At 34.7% G+C, this 17,685-nt stretch overlaps 1 long non-coding RNA gene and 1 other non-coding gene across 2 annotated transcripts in view; one reads left to right on the top strand and one right to left on the bottom strand.

The window, feature by feature from the left end:
* The window catches only part of LOC138702686 (uncharacterized), a 174,608-nt gene continuing 156,923 nt past the window's right edge, over positions 1 to 17,685 (top strand). The window contains exon 1 of the long non-coding RNA XR_011332856.1: positions 1 to 199. This is a non-coding gene — a long non-coding RNA (uncharacterized lncRNA). The remainder of the gene's footprint in view (positions 200 to 17,685) is intronic.
* On the bottom strand, positions 13,251 to 13,322 carry TRNAH-GUG (transfer RNA histidin (anticodon GUG)). Its single transcript has one exon. It is a non-coding gene; the product is annotated as a tRNA-His (tRNA).

Raw genomic sequence — 17,685 nt, 5'->3', positions numbered from 1 at the left:
GACTACGGTGTCAGATGAAACTAATACGCGCTTCTTTTTGAGTGTCGGAAGCAAATTTCTTGATACAGTAAATTAATACGTTTTTTTAATTATAATTAATAGATATCATGTGTTTATTCTTACATATGGACTTGAAATGAGCGTTTTAACGCTTTACTTCGTAGTCATTCTGCATGGGTATGTCATCTCATCAATAACTGTAAGTATAAATACAATATTTTACATTATGCTTCTTGCATGGTGTCAACAAGGTTATGTAATTAGATGTTTGAAATTCACGACCAATGTCCCATCTTTCATGAAAGCAGCCCATTATTTTTCTCACAGTTGCAGGAGTGGTCACTTCCATATCATCTCTAATACTTAAATTGGTGTTTAGTGGCATGAATTAAATTTTTATATACGTATATTTTGTAAAATTGAATGGCGATTTCACATAGGGTGTCATTTAAAAAAGTAGTGTTTATTGCCACGTACAGTATGTATCTGAATCAATATTTTTGTAAGAACACTGTCATGTCTACCGCTGTGGAGTAACGGTCAGCGCGTCTGTAAAACGAGCGGGCCGGGTTTAAATCCTGGTTGGGGCTTTTTCCGGGGTTTTCTCTCAACCAATTGAAGCAGAATTGCTGGACAACTTTCGACGTTGGACCTCGGACTCATTACGCCATCATTACTTCACATATCATCATCATCATCCCGGGTTCAGTTCACGGTGCAGCGTGCTGTACTTGTACAAGAGCGCGGCCGTTCGGCTACCAATCATTCACAAAATAGGAGTGGTAAGCACAATAAGCCTTAGGCTGCAGTGCAAGCCTTCGGTTCCCTCTTCCGTACAAGGGGGGGGGGAGAAAGGACACTGTTATTAACTCATTATATTAAACGGGTCATTTGCAACAACTTTTGTAAATAACATTATTCGCGAAACTAATATATAAATAGTTAGGAGTGATATTACATATTTAATTAAAACCCTGTATGATTAATCATATATTATTTACGCATGTTACTTTAAGTGACATATTTATTAATTGCGACGTTACATTACTAGTAAATTCGAAGATCATTGTCACTTCTGAACATAAATATAAATTAATTTTGTTCGGAAGTGGTGTAGGCTGATGTAGGCCTACGCAAAGGCAACATGAATTTTTTATTGCAGTGCAGTGCAGTGCACAAATATTTTTTTTCAGGGGAGAGGATTACCCCCTACCATTTGGAAAGAAATCAGCGAGTTATACTGGTGACAGACTACAGCCACTAATCGCGATTTTCGACCTAATCGCGATCGGGTTTGCAGTGTGTCACCGTCCCGATCCTGTTTCCTGTTTCCAGAACAAGATAATCGCGCTGAGGCACGGCCCAGTGGATGAAAGTAACATTTTAGTAATCTTTGGTTTCGAATCACCTTGATTTATATTATTTAGGAAGCTTCTACTGTGGAATTTTGTTACAGTACCTCTTCCATTGTATTATATGAAATAGAAACGAAAATGAATGGCTGAAGAACTGTTTTCAGAACATGGGAGGAATGATAGTAGGAGGAAGAAGAATAAAGTGTGTAAGATTTGCGTTGTTAGCAGAAGAGGAGATGATACAACGGATATCCTACTGGAGCTAAATGACAGCTAAGAACAATATGGAATGAAGATAAATGCCAACAAGACGAAGACCATAGTCAAAGGAAGAAAAGTAAAGAAGGTAAACTTGCGAATTCTAAATGAGGCAGTAGAGCAAGTGGACAGCTTCAGATAGTTTGGGTGTACTATAAGCAGTAACATGAGCTGCAGCCAGGAAGTCAAAAGGGGAATAGCAATGGCAAAGGAAGCTTTTATTAGAAAGGAACATCTTCTGCGGACCTCCGGAGAAAGAACTAAGAAAGTGATTTGTGTTGAGTGTAGCATTGTATTGGGGCAGAAACATGGACATTACGACAAAGTGTAGAGAAACGAATAGAAGCATTTGAAAAGTAGATATGGAGAAGGTAGGAGCGTGTGAAATGGATAGACATAGTAAGAAACGAAGCTGTGTTGAAAGAGTGGATGAAGAAAGAATGATGCTGAAACTGATCAGGAAGAGGAAAAGGAATTGGTTGGGTCACTGGTTGAGAAGAAACTGCCTACTGAAGGATGCACTGGAAGGAATGGTGAACGGGAGAAGAGTTCGTGGCAGAAGAAAATATCAGATGATAGACGAAATAAAGATATATGGATCATATGAGGAGACAAAGAGGATGGCAGAAAATAGGAAAGACTGTAGAATGCTGGGTTTGCAGCGAAAGACCAGCCCTTGGGCAGAACATTATGAATGAATGACTGCTTGGTGGTACAGAAATAAAATGAGCGTACTGTATTAGATCGCTGAGAATGACTGATTATAAAAATACCGAGATTTTTTTTTTTTTTTTTTTTTTTAATTTCGATGTTATTAAGAGCCGTGGATTAAGTAACCAATTACGTAACCATCCATCTAAATTATTTACTACTGAAAATGTCATATCAGTTTCATGTAATCCGTACTCAAGGTCTATTTATAGCCCAGCGTTACTTGTACATCTGCACGATTGCTAGGCGACGGTACAGAAATGTTATACAAAATGTATAATGGGTCTGGTGATGACATCTTTCCGAAGGTTAATAAATTAAACATTGACTTTAATTTCGTTCATTTCTTTAGAAATAGCAACGATCTTTTATTTTCCTTCTTTAAAAACCACCTTAAAGCTGCATGTAAAAAAAAGAAAAGAAATATTTTCCACGATTTCACATGAGGTTATTCAGTCCAACAGACAATAACTTGATGACCATGAAATACACACATAAATTAAAATAAATCTTGCGACACAAAGAACAATTGAATTTTTAATTCATTGCAGATATGCAATCATATTGATAAACGTATTTATTACTTAGCAATTTACAAGTTGGGGACATGTTGCGCACATGACAAAACATTTAAATTATATGTATTCGACGATGATTTTGGCGTTGATAAAAACAAGTGAACAAATGATTACTGAAGTACAAATAGACAGTGTTCTCTGTAACTCAGCTCTGAATTCTTAATTCTTAGCCATTCCCATTTCTATATTTTTCAGTCTCGAAATACAATTCTTTTATATTTCACGTTCCTCTGAAGGAAGACTTCTTTGCACCTAAGTGACCTAATTTCGGGCGTTGGCATATTAATATTTTTCCCAGTACTTTGAATATTATTATTATTATTATTATTATTATTATTATTTATTTATTTTATTGCTAGTAAGTTTGAAATGAATACAAATTAATAAATACAATGAAAGATAAACTAGCCCGCTCCTGAATGAGTAAGACTCGTGCTCAGGAGGGGATTCCAATACAGACAAAAATAAAATTAAAATTGAGAATGAATACAGATTAAATAGTGTTTAATATGTTCAAACCCAAACTATAAATCCATTACAATTTTATTTATTTATTTTTTTATTAATTTGGAGAGGATTCGTGGTTAAAATAATATTAGTATACAATTTGTATGTGTATGTATGTATGTATTTATTCGCACTGCAAATGGGTATATACCCGATGCAGTGGTAACTAATTACACTCAATAATGACAATTAATAATAAACACAACTAATAAAAACAATAATTAATAATAAAAACAATCATTAACAATAATTTGTTTAATAATCTGGGACTTTGACTCATGCTATGATAAAAAAATAAACTGCATTGGTTTTACATTTTGGTTCACACAAACGCAGAGAATTCATTTTTTTAGTTCTATATTTATGTAGCCTATATACCTTTCAAAGTTATTAAAATTTATATGAAAATATTTTAATAAAATAAAATAATATATTTGTTTAATATTGAAAACTTTGAAGTGTATTATTATTATTATTATTATTATTATTATTATTATTATTATTGTTATTGTTATTATTATTATTATTATTATTTTAAGATATGCTTTATTAAAACAATTAAGTAATTTTTTATTTACACGTTTTCCTTAAGGGCAGTTAGCACTGCACGCACAGGCATACTGATTTGACTTGACACGGAATTCCTTGATACATCGACACAAGTAACTCTCCTCTTTTATATGCGTGTACATGTGTTATGCACGGAGAAGTGACAAAACGAGAAATATAAGAAGTATCAATAATAAAGTTGATGAAGTTCTTCAATATTGTCCCACTTCCTTATTTTCTATGAAGGTCTCTAACAAGATATTCATAAATATCCACTTCAAATATCAGACCGATTGGGATCGTTCCTAAGGAAGAGACTATAACAACTTCTTAACGCTCTGTAGCCGAAAGTTTAGAACTATAGTCGCGTCGCTGTTATTCCCGGCGTGACTCCTCCTCTTTGCTTACGCCTTAGAAAGTGAAGGCTCTATAAAGTCTAAGTAGGTATTATCGTTCGCCATTTTTGTTCTTTCGTTGCCGAGCTACCAGACGAGAAATCTATTTGCCGCACCGTTAAACATTATCATGTCGTAGCTCCTATGATAATAAATCGACTCTCATAGGAGCTACGACATGATAATGTTTGCGGTTGGCGGAAAGAAAACATTGATAACATTTTTTTATACGAGGAGCATCCAGAAAGTAAGTTTCCCGATTTTTCCCCTCGAAAGTAAACGTAATTAGCCGTGTCAATTGCGCATGCATAACAGATCTATGAAGTATCAATCATATGCCAGCCGGACAGGTCCCGCCTGGTGCCAGTAGCGTGGCAGCAGTGGTCCGAAATGGAAGCTCTTATTCCTTCTCCCGCCGCCTACGAGGTTCGGTCGGTGATAAAGTTCTTTAATGCACAAACACACACACACTCTCTCTCTCTCCCTCTCCCCCTATCTCCCTACTCGCTAACCCCCCCCCTCTCTCTCTCTCGTGGGCGTTTTGGCAACGACGAAGAGCTGAAGACGTCTGTCACATGCGGTTCTATTCCCCGGCGGCAGAGTTCTACGACAGAGGGATACAAAAGTTGTTCCCACGATACGACATGTGTCTCAATTCTGAATGTGGCTGTGTTGAAAAATAGCTGAAACATTGCTGTACCTGTTGCCAATAAATGTTTTCCTGAAAGTGTGTGTTCTCTTTTTTTTTTTAAATAGGGAAACTTACTTTCTGGATGCGCCTCGTACATTAAGATGACTGCAAATTATTTGTTATTTTTGCTGAAGATAGAAATAAACTTAATTTTTTTAACCTACTGTGTAAAATGCCATCACATTGATATTGTATATTAATTTCAGTCTTCTGGTACAATACTTTCTGAGAAAAGTGTACCAGTGTCACAAAAATAAAGTGCAGAAAAAAGGTGACAAAGTTTCCATATTTTGCAATAGTAAATACCTCAATTTTGGGTGCACTTTTCTTAGAAATGATAAAAGATACAAATGTAGAAAAAATAGAGCATATGTAACATAGTTTTATGTATACAACCGGATAAATAAATTTAAAATTCCACAGAGTGGTTGACAAGAAAAAAATTTTCATTAATAACATTTTTTGCATTAAGAATTACTACAATATTTTTGCTGAACATAGGGCTGAAAGCTGACAATTAGAAGAAGTAAAATCATATTACACATATTAAACTACTATGAAACGAGAGACGTACAATGTCGGTATCTGACGCCTACTTCGAGTACGAAACAGCTGACCAGAATAAACCAAGGAGGAAAACATAACGTGAAGCAGATACAAAATACTACGGACCAAGGATTAGGGAAACAACTGGTAGTGTCTGAGGTCAGGAGCATAGACATGACTAATGGAGGAAATACAAGAGAAGACATATGAAGAACGAGTGAAGGATGAAGCGACTACCAGATATTAGTGATTGTGAGGACAGAATAGATAGGGCTTTGGAGAGGTTATTAGCGAAGAAGAAGAGTTCTAAAAAGTGAGTGCAAGAAAGTTAGGGTGGCAAAAGTGTAGGAAAAGGAACAGAGAAGAAAGTGTTAAGTGTAAGAAGATAGGATAAGAGTGGAATCAGATAGACTATCAAACAATGAATACAAAAATGTGAAGTGGAATGAGAGAGAAATTGCAAGTGTAATTAAGTGAATTAGATATTTCAATTTTTCAATGTTGTGGGTTGGGAGTAGTATCAGGGGTACTACAACTGTAGGAGTGTTATAGAAATAAATATATGGAAAGAGGTAATAAAATAGGACATTTAGGAGTGAAGCGAAAAGAAAGAGATAAATATGTAAATAAACAGAGGATAGAAAAATTAGTGATGTAAGTGTTGTAAAATAGAGTAAACGGGAAAGTAAGCAAGTAATGTAGGAGAAAATAGCGGGAAAACAATGATTAAGAGTAGGTAGGAAATTTGAGGGTAGAGAAGAAAATAAATAAATAACGCAAATTATTAAGGAAGGAATATGCAATATTTAATAGGTGAAGCGAGAAATGGAAGGGAGACAGTCTAGGTAGGAGGGAGAGAATAGAAGAGGATAGAGGGGGAAGGACATATAGCAATAAAGTCATAACAGAACATTAGAAAGTAATCAATAAATTCTCGGCAGAGAATACATTAATAGAAAAGAGTTATATGTATTAAAGGGATGGTGGATCGAAAAACAGAAATGTGAAGGTCCACCATAACTGTGAATTGTAAAGCTGATTGACAAATAAATATCATATCATATCATACTTACTTACATACTGGCTTTTAAGGAACCCGGAGGTTCATTGCCGCCCTCACATAAGCCCGCCATTGGACCCTATCCTGAGCAAAATTAATCCATTCTCTATCATCATATCCCACCTCCATCAAATCCATCTTAATATTATCTTCCCATCTACGTCTCGGCCTCCCCAAAGGTCTTTTTCCCTCCGGCCTCCCAACTAGCACTCTACAGAGGTTTATTATTAGAATAATCTTAATTTTAAAGGTTTTTTAATAGTTCCTTCACAAATATTAATTGAATTGATGAATATTGGTATATATTACTATACTGATGTAGGATATATTTACTACTAACAATGCCGGAAAGCATTGTTGTACATTGGTATTTTTCTTATTTTACAATTGTTATGGGAATTCAGAAATTATTATATTATGTTGGCGGAATTGGAAACATAAAAAATTATATGCACAAAACAGATGTATACGTTCATTTGAACCTTTCACAACAATGTAAACAGAAAAAAACAATTTGTTTAAAGCATTTCTTAATTAATTTTTTATGTTTCCAATTCCGCCAACACAATATAATAATTTCTGAATTCCCATAACAATTGTAAAATAAGAAAAATACCAATGTACAACAATGCTTTCCGGCATTATTAGTAATAAATATATCCTACATCAGTATAGTAATATTATATACCAATATTCATCAATTCAATGAATATTTGTGAAGGAACTATTAAAAAACCTTTAAAATTAAGATTATTCTAATAATTTTCACACCTCTGTATATGCATTTCTGGATTCGCCATTCGCCCATACGTGCTACATGCCCTGCCCATCTCAAACGTCTGGATTTAATATTCCTAATTATGTCAGGTGAAGAATACAATGCGTGCAGTTCTGTGTTGTGTAACTTTCTCATATCATATCATATCATATTAAACTACCGAAAACGATAAAAATCAAAATTTCTTTTTTTTTTTTTTTTTGTCAAAATTCGGTGTACAGACTCCCCTTAAGATGACACACACACACGCGCGCGCGCGCGCACACACACACACACACACACACACACACACACACAGGCCTATACACACCAGGATGACACTGCAGCTAATAAACATCAACTTAAAGAACTTCAGTTAACTCCAGAATATACCTGGTTGTAAAATGTACCCTTGCCCCCAATTGCAGGCGTTTATATAATATTGTTAATAGATGATGACTTCTCAATATACACACAAAAGGGCTCGCGACCCATGAACATTATATAATACGGCATTGCCTCAGCATCATAGATGGCAGCAGTATCGCAATCGTCTGTTGCTATAACAACTTATATAACTCGACAGCTAGAGCTCTTTTGTTTAATTTAAGACCGTCCATATTACCATGGGGGAAGTGGGGGGACGGGAGAGCCAAATCCAGTCCGGCTATGCCCCGTTCATTGTCTACTGCATGTATTTAGTATGAATCCTTGGTTATATAATGCTCACATATCACAAGTGACGTATTAATCTAATCAACCACTTCATGAGTTACATAAGTTATTATTATGTATTGTCAAAGTTATGCATCGCACATGTCAAGCTCCTGAGGGACACTTTCATACATAATAATACGTTGAAGAACACATAAATAAGTCAAACCGGCATTTGAAGAATTTAAAAATTTATTATGAACTCTTGAGTTGTTAATATGTTTTTATAAGTTGAGCTACGTAAACTCTAACTTATAACTTGTCACTTGTATTTAGAATGAGGATGATAAACACGCCCCGTCCCAACCAATCTCTAAGCCAGGGACACACTTTTCTTATCTCCTTTAGTAAGAAGAATACACACTTGGGCATATCGGAAAAAAACATTCCGAAATTCAAATCGTAAGGGTGTACAAAAGTTGTCTTACAAGCAGTAAAAAACTAGGTCTCTGATTACATTTTTCACCGAGCCGCAGGAGGACTAAAGATTATTGTATAAAATAATATATATATATATTTTTTTTTTTTTCTAAATTATAGACATCAGCTCAAAGAATATGAGTGACCACAAGGGTCCTGAACAGTGGCGTAGCATGAAATTTTGAGCAGGGGAAACTAACTCAAGTTGTCTTTCATGTACATATGAGAAAACGTATTACAAAAATATAGTCTTAACCCGTAATTGGTGAGGTGGTGGCTGTGAGTATCCCAGGCATTGTAAGAAAAGAAGCCTACGCCAGGTGGAGGTGCGGAGATATATATTTTTTTCATTGCTTATTATGCTGCCTGCTTCCCTAATTTTGAAGAAAGTACTTGATTATATAAATTAAAAATTCAGTTTGATTATCTGAGTGCTACGATACAAATTTCTAAGTTGGAGTAAGTGCAATCCCCAGTTACGTGACTAGAAAAATACCTCACCACTTACGGGTTAAAATAAATAGGCTAATAGTCAATGTCAAGTCAGCAGTCTGAAGATTGGTTGGAACCTCGTAAGTAAAACCAATAAGGCATGACCTCAAATGGTAAGTAGTAAAATATGATTCACGGTTTACACATATCTCTAACAAATAGACACGTATAATATAACATTAGCTCACTCCCTGTCATACTTAGAGAAATCACAATATTAACGGTCAATAGATACAGTATTAGTATCATTACGTAATAATGTGTCTGTGTTTTGGTTGTGTCCTTCAGTGACAACAAGGGAGTCGGTCATTTGTTTTCTAAATCACACTTTTGTTCGTGAGTCAATCTTGATAATAGAACTGTCCTAAAAAATTCAAGTAAATTTGTGTCAGGAACTGTTATTTCATTCATTATTTATTATATCAGCCACAATGCACACTATCACTTCAACTGAACACAACTCACGAAAGGGATAATTCGGAAACTAAATTATTTTCAATGTAAAAGCTAGCTTCTTGCGAGCCTTGCGGCCAGGGTAGTTTAGTTAGAAAGGGATGAAAATCTGCGGGGTGGGTTACACAGAAGAATGAGTGTAAGAAACCAGTCTGCTTGGAAGCTGGTGTGTGCAGGCTTCTTGTTTACTGCTGCATCACGAATCATCTTGAGCTGCCGCATCACAATATTTAACGCGTAAATATAAATTCTATTAAAATTAATAAATAATTTTGTTCATAAACTCCAGGTTTATTATGAAATTATTATTAACTGGGGAAGCTGAGCTTTTTAGCTTACATTGACGCTACGCCACTGGTCCTGAATACAATAAACATGTACAATATAATGTGATGTGACACATTAAAGAAAAAAGAAAGTTAATTGTTTAAGGCAAATATAAGTGGATTAATTGAAATAGAGATGATGATGTAATATTTGAAGAGAATCCTTGATAATGTTTATAAGGACAGACATTACATAATCAAAAGGAATGTGAAGTTCCTTAAGATAATTCCATGTGAATTTGGAAATAGAACCTCTACTGCCAAACAGCAAACCAATGACAGACCATTGTTTAAGAGGGACGTTGTACTTTTGAGACAGATAAGGCAGACAAGGTTCATATATGGACTTCTTCTCAGTATCAACTTCGGTGGCCTGATTTAGGTTTCTTTCGAAACGGATAGCAGGGTCAAGAACAAGAGCCCGTTTTAAGCGTCCGTTAATAGCAATAATGTCTGCTCGTCTAAAAGAACCATCTGATGATACACAATGTATTTCCTCATGAATCTCCCAATTTAAAGTTTTTAACGATGTCGCCAAAGCATGTCGTACACGTTGATGTCTAGCATTGATCAGCAGCTCGCCTTTAGGGCATTGTCCAAGCACGTGTCTAAGTGTTTCAAGCTCACTACAGTCTGGATGACGGCAACGGGTTGTGCTTAGAGTTCTGCCCATCATAATCATCGTCCTAACAAGTATTGGGTCTAATGGCCCATTACAGTCTCAAGCCATCTCTTTAAAGTTCTTCCTAGTTTCTCTTCCCTCTTGGACAGTAGATAGAAATGTGACGAGTCCTTTCCATGCGGTGAACATGTTGCTGCCAGTTAGTTCTGTAACTATAGATGTAATCCAAAATAAGAGATATGTCAAGCTCTTGAAGAACATCTTCGTTCCTCTTGCTGTCTAATCTAGAATAGCCAGTTGTTCTTCGCAGGAATTTCATCTCTTTATTTATTTTTTTATTTTCTTAATTCTTCGGTGCATGGTCAATGGAGCTTAAGTCACTTTTTTTTAAGTTTCTGAAGAGCTATTAAAAACAAAATCTCAAGTTTCCATTTGGTATTACGGACTTGTGTCTGGGTAGAATACAAGTCATAATACAGTAAAATGATCAAGTTCTGAAGAAGGCCAATAGCAGGCCAAAACATGTTAACCAGGTACAGTAAAATTTAACACGAGCAAGACATATAATACATATTCCGAAGATCAATTTCCGTTAAGTCTTATTTTCTAACTAGCCGCTCCGCTCCGCTGCACCTGTTAGAAATAAATATAAAGTAATTACATAATTAAAATAGGACGTTTGATCCAGGGAACAACTTTTACAATAGCGCAAGATAATCTGCTTCGCTCATTGCCCATTTTTTTTTGCATTGCATTTATTGCATATATATTTTATGTATTTTAACACGATTCAATTGAGCATAGTTAAAATTTGAATTATAAAATAATGGATTGCTAAGCTAACGTACTATTACTGCATACTAAATCAATACACTCTCGTTGTTCGTTAATTTTCTGAGATTAAAATGAGTGTACATAAATATTATTTTAAGAAATACAGAAAACGAATGTACAAAATAGCCTATCAAATTTTCTGTGCATAAGAAGCTATTTTAATCTTACCTGTCCTCGATTTACTCAGACCTCACTGTAATAACATTATAGCATTATGTCTATCTAGAGAAACTACACTTTCCAATGGTGAAATAATAATTAATTATACAAATCGGTTAATTTAGCTTCCGATATTACTTCATACAAACACAGAAACATTCTCTGTAGGTTATGTTTAATACCTTTCGATTGTTGATGTCCAAGGCCCCTGTTTCGATTGTTGTTGTCCAAGGCCCCTTATAGACGAAGTCATTTGTTCTTAATTCATTGCACCGCCTTAGATGGCGTTATTTTAATTTTAAAACTCATTTATCTCATTAAATATCAGTCCTATCAAAATTTTGTAAAGAATAAAACTTATCGGAAATCATTTTTAAAGAAACTTTTGTTATGTAACATTTTTCACAAAAATCAATAATAAGCGAGATATTTCGATTTATTTAATTCAGGCCCCCTTATAACCCCCTTTTAAATAAAGTATTTTGAATGCCATATAGCCTAAAATCTAAGTTACAACGAACTTAATTTACATTCCAATGTTCATATAAATCGGTTCAGCCATTATCGCGTGAAAAGGTAACAAACATACAGACAGACATACAAACAAAAATTTCAAAAATGCGATTTTCGGTTTCAGGGTGGTTAATTATATATGTTGGGACTTATTATTTTTGGAAAATCGAAAATTACCAGAAAAATTTCGGCTACAGATTTATTATTTGTATAGATATTTTGTCGGTATTAATAGTTTATGTTGACCTTTAATATCATCATTATGATGTACTGGAGAAATATTATGTTGATGAATTAAGATTTTTATGCCTCTGTACGTAAAATAACAGTTGCCAACACTGTATTAATAAGGAATCTTGTAAGATTTCCGTGCGGTTTTTTTAAAGCAAGACGTAAAGCGCTGCAGCAAGATCGTTCTTTTATTACATTTGCTTCACCGCCGCTGTAGCAAGCGTGCAGCAAATCAAAACACCGCTTTACGAGTTTGCTGCACGATCCATCATGGCGGAATGTGTGTTTTGGTCTTTTGTAACGTTTATTATTGTCAAAATCGTCTAGTAATAATAATTCCATGTCATTATCATGGAAGTCGAAACTATTTAACATGTTCGGTTCTTTTAGGGTTAAATTTATTACGGCAGAAATAGAAGCCAATATTAATTTTGTCCACCATTTTGCAGTCAGTCGACCTACTTACGTTTTTTTTTCGACTCTCATTTTGCTGTAGCAAAGGTGTGAAGCGCTTTAAAAAACGCACGGTTTTATATTTCCACTGTTGTTACATTCTAGACTTAGAATATGAAAGAATAACATTACTGAAAATGTTGTTCAGATGTTCTAAGTAGAAGGAAAATGGTTCTTCTTGTACAAAAGCAAGCTCACATTGATAAAGATAGGTACATGTTTTTAATGAGAGTATTTTCTGTAGGTATTTCTATTTTTAATATAAAATAGGCAAATTGACTCGCTCTATAAACTAGGATCAAATTAAAATAATGATTTTAGTGACTGATATTATTTCTGCAGTATCTGGGAAAAGTGACATAAGTCAGTTTCCACAAACCTTTTTTAATAATTTATTGACAACTTACGGAACATCTGTTTGCTTGGAAAAAGAGACATAAATGTAATCTTCCTGACAGTCATCAGATTACTCTATAATAATTATGTTCCTCGAACACCACACTACAATATAGCGGGCAGCATTTCCATGGTTTTAATTGCTTTGGTTGATGTTAACATAAAGTTTACGTGGAGTCCAACACTGTTATGTTAAAAAAATAACCCCGCCCGTGACAGTGTTTCACCACTGCCGTGACCAGGATTCGAACCTGGGTTATTGCGGCCACAACGCAATGTCCTAACCACTAGACGATCACGGCTACCGCGGGACGTTTGTTTGAGTATCAGAAGTAACTATCTCTACAGATATACAGAGAGTTGCCAGTTCTCACCGGTGAAAGTAATCAGAGCATTATAAAAGTGACGTTAAATTGACGTCATTTCAGCACTAAAGAAAAACAGAATATCCTGATAGCCGGCTTCACCAACCACGATCAAGACACGTTGGCGTTTGTTAAGTGTTTGACGGCTGGGGAAGAATTTACTATTGTTTTAATGATTTGTTTCCAGTTTTCAGCAGCTGATTTTCTTGGTTGGCATTGTGATGTTGCGAAAAATCGTTTCCGATATTTTCTAGCTTAATCGATTCCGTAATATATTGCGATAAAGAGTGGTAAGAGCATTATAGCAGAATTGAGTAAAAGTTAAAAAAGACAAGACGCTTCGTCTCGTCTTTTCCATTTCCGAGATTCTGTTACGCACTTCACACATGACCTAAATGACCTAACGTGGATTTTGGATTAAGTTCCGTAACCTTAGTTCACAGGAATAAAATAGGCAAAAAGGGGAAGTCCGAAGTCTATTCATAACCCATAATGAAACTGTATTTCAATATTCAAAACGTTTATTTTATTCATTTTTATTTACTTTGTGATTTTACTTTATTATAAATTTGAGTGATTTTCAACCGGGAAGCTGTGCCTCTCTAGAAGTTCGAAGAGGTATTTTTATGGAGAGATACAGAAAAAAAAATTAATAATAATAATAATAATAATAATAATAATAATAATAATAATAATAATAATAATAATAAAGGTAAAGGTATCCCGTAACATGCCATGAAGGCACTTGGGGGGCATGGAGGTAGAGCCCTATGCTTTCCATGACCTCGGCACTAGAATGCGGTGGTGTGGTCGGCACCACGCTCTGGCCGCCTTTTACCCCCGGGAAAGACCCGGTACTCAATTTTATAGGAGGCTGAGTGAACCTCGGGACCGTTCTGAAAGTTTGGCAACGAGAAAAAATCCTGTCGCCACCTGGGATCGAACTCCGGACCTTCCAATAATAATAATAATAATAATAATAATAATAATAATAATAATAATAATAATAATAATAATCTATAAAAGGTAAAGGTAAAGGTATCCCCGTAACATGCCATGAAGGCACTTGGGGGGCATGGAGGTAGAGCCCCATGCTTTCCATGACCTCGGCACTAGAATGAGGTGGTATGGTCGGCACCACGCTCTGACCGCCTTTTAACCCCGGGAAAGACCCGGTACTCAATTTTATAGAAGGCTGAGTGAACCTTGGGGCCGTTCTGAAAGTTTGGCAACGAGAAAAAATCCTGTCACCACCTGGGATCGAACCCCGGACCTTCCAGTCCGTAGCCAGCTGCTCTAATAATAATCTATGCTAATAATAAATCTGTAGCCGAAATTTTTCTGGTAATTTTCGATTTTCCAAAAATAATTGGTCCTAACATATATAATTAACCACCCTGAAACCGAAAATCGCTTTTTTGAAATTTTTGTTTGTATGTCTGTCTGTATGTTTGTTACCTTTTCACGCGATAATGGCTGAACCGATTTATATGAACATTGGAATGTAAATTAAGTTCGTTGTAACTTAGATTTTAGGCTATATGGCATTCAAAATACTTTATTTAAAAGGGGGGTTATAAGGGGGCCTGAATTAAATAAATCGAAATATCTCGCTTATTATTGATTTTTGTGAAACATGTTACATAACAAACATTTCTTTAAAAATAATTTGCGATAAGTTTTATTCTTTACAAAAGTTTGATAGGACGGATATTTAACGAGATAAATGAGTTTTAAAATTAAAATAACGCCATCTAAGACAGTGTAATGAATTAAAAAATGACTTCGTCTATAAGGGGCCTTGGACAACAACAATCGAAACAGGGCCTTGGACATCAACAATCGAAAGCTATTAAACATAGCCTACAGAGAATGTTTCTATGTTTGTATGATGTAATATCAGAAGCTAAATTAACCGATTTGTATAATTAATTATTATTTCACCATTGGAAAGTGTAGTTTCTCTAGATGGACATAATGCTATAATGTTATTACAGTGAGGTCTGAGTAAATCGAGGACAGGTAAGATTAAAATAGCTTCTTATGCACAGAAAATTTGATAGGCTATTTTGTACATTCGTTTTCTGTATTTCTTAAAATAATATTTATGTACACTCATTTTAATCTCAGAGAATTAACGAACAACGAGAGTGTATTGATTTAGTATGCAGTAATAGTACGTTAGCTTAGCAATCCATTATTTTATAATTCAAATTTTAACTATGCTCAATTGAATCGTGTTAAAATACATAAAATATATATGCAATAAATGCAATGCAAAAAAAAAATTGGGTAATGAGCGAAGCAGATTATCTTGCGCTGTTGTAAAAATTGTTCCCTGGATCAAACGTCCTATTTTAATTATGTAATTACTTTATATTTATTTCTAACAGGTGCAGCGGAGCGCACGGGTACGGCTAGTAATAATAATAAAGTTACACAACGCAGAACTGCATGCATTGTATTCTTCACCTGACATAATTAGGAACATTAAATCCAGACGTTTGAGATGAGCACGGTATGTAGCATGTATGGGCGAATCCAGAAATGCATATAGAGTGTTAGTTGGGAGACCGGAGGGAAAAAGACCTTTGAGGAGGCCGAGACGTAGATGGAAGGATAATATTAAAATGGATTTGAGGGAGGTGGGATATGATGATAGAGACTGGATTAATCTTGCACAGGATAGGGATCGCTGGCGGGCTTTTGTGAGGGCGGTAATGAACCTGCGGTTCCCTAAAAGCCATTTGTAAGTAATAATAATAATAATAATAATAATAATAATAATAATAATAATAATTTTTGCGCTAAAGTACCTAAGTCTATTAAAATTTAAACAACCCAATATTTTGCTTTAAATAAAAACATAATTTATTAAATTTTTTTTAACTAATAACAAATTTCACAGTATAATATGTTTTACATCCTACTCTACCCTTAGGCCAGGAGTCACACTAAAGTAATGTGAAGAAAAGGGGAATCTTATCAACAAAAACGATGAGAAACACTGGCTTAATTTACTTCACTGAGTGAGATAACAGATGAAATGAAGAAATTATCATCCTTTATTTGGTTAAATATTGTAAGTAAAAAATTAGGCCCAACGAGTTAGATACTATAGAGAGGCCAAAGACCTCAGAAAGTTGAAGACAATTGAACATTGGTCCGCCATGTTTCGGTTAGTCAAAACAAAGGGGCGTGGCTCGGATTTTGTAGGAAATGACTGTGATGAAGTTAGTATTATTGTGAATTGAGTTACATATTAAGACTATGTTAATAAATAAAAAGTAAAATACACACAAAACTTTACGTTTTATAACAGCTGTAGGCCTATGTTTTATTATTTTCACTAAATATAGCCCAGATATTAAATGACAAGCTATACTCGATGCAACCAAAGCAAAGCACCTAAAGACGGATGAATTTAATCGGCAGAAGAAAAATAAATACTTTTTTGACTTCGTCACAAATTTAATTATCTTACAGCTAATCTAACCTAATATGAAATTATGTAATTCAGTGCTCACCAGGTGATTTCAAGAGAGACGACTTATGTAACTAATAGGGGTAAAATATAGGAAAGGTAGTGGCGAAAATTAAAAAAAAATCCAGTAATTAAGTTATTGAGAAAAATTCATTTGAAATTGGAATTAATACAGAGAACTTTTGAAAACTGAAATTATTAAAACTACAAATAATCTCTTAGCATGCAACATAATAATTAAAGAATGACACTAATAGAAAGTTACTCATGATCATAACTCACCACATTTATTGAAACGATAAGATACGATTAACATTGTTATCAGAAACGACAGGAGCCACAGCTAGGTACACTTCTTTTCGCGTGATGGAGACATCGTGTAGTCTAATATAATTTGAAACAAACATTGATCTCATACGTGTCTCACAACTAGGCAGAGGCTTTTGCAGAATAAAACTGTTCTTACATTATTTTGAACAATAATGTTAAATTATGTGTGATGCAAATGCTAACTTTCCTCTTTGTTAACAAAAAGAGCCCTACGCATTAACAAAAAGAAAATTGGAGTAGGCCCTATAAACACAATAAATACTAAACTCTTGATGGTACAGACTTATTAATACAGATATTTCGCTTATGCTCAGTCCGTCTTATCTTATAATTCTCTGCGGCAATGGTACCTGTATTGAGAGGGTTTAATTATCCAGCAACGAATATTATGATTTACGGTACATTTCATTTAAATCCGAGGGAATGAGACATTTTTGGAAATTTTAAAGTCTTAATTGCAGTTTGATAAGCACTCCTTGCGGAGGC

This window comes from Periplaneta americana, chromosome 7 (assembly GCF_040183065.1).
Source record: "Periplaneta americana isolate PAMFEO1 chromosome 7, P.americana_PAMFEO1_priV1, whole genome shotgun sequence".
In the NCBI taxonomy this organism is placed as follows: Eukaryota; Metazoa; Arthropoda; class Insecta; order Blattodea; family Blattidae; genus Periplaneta; species Periplaneta americana.
This window is presented reverse-complemented; position numbering and strand designations above follow the sequence as displayed.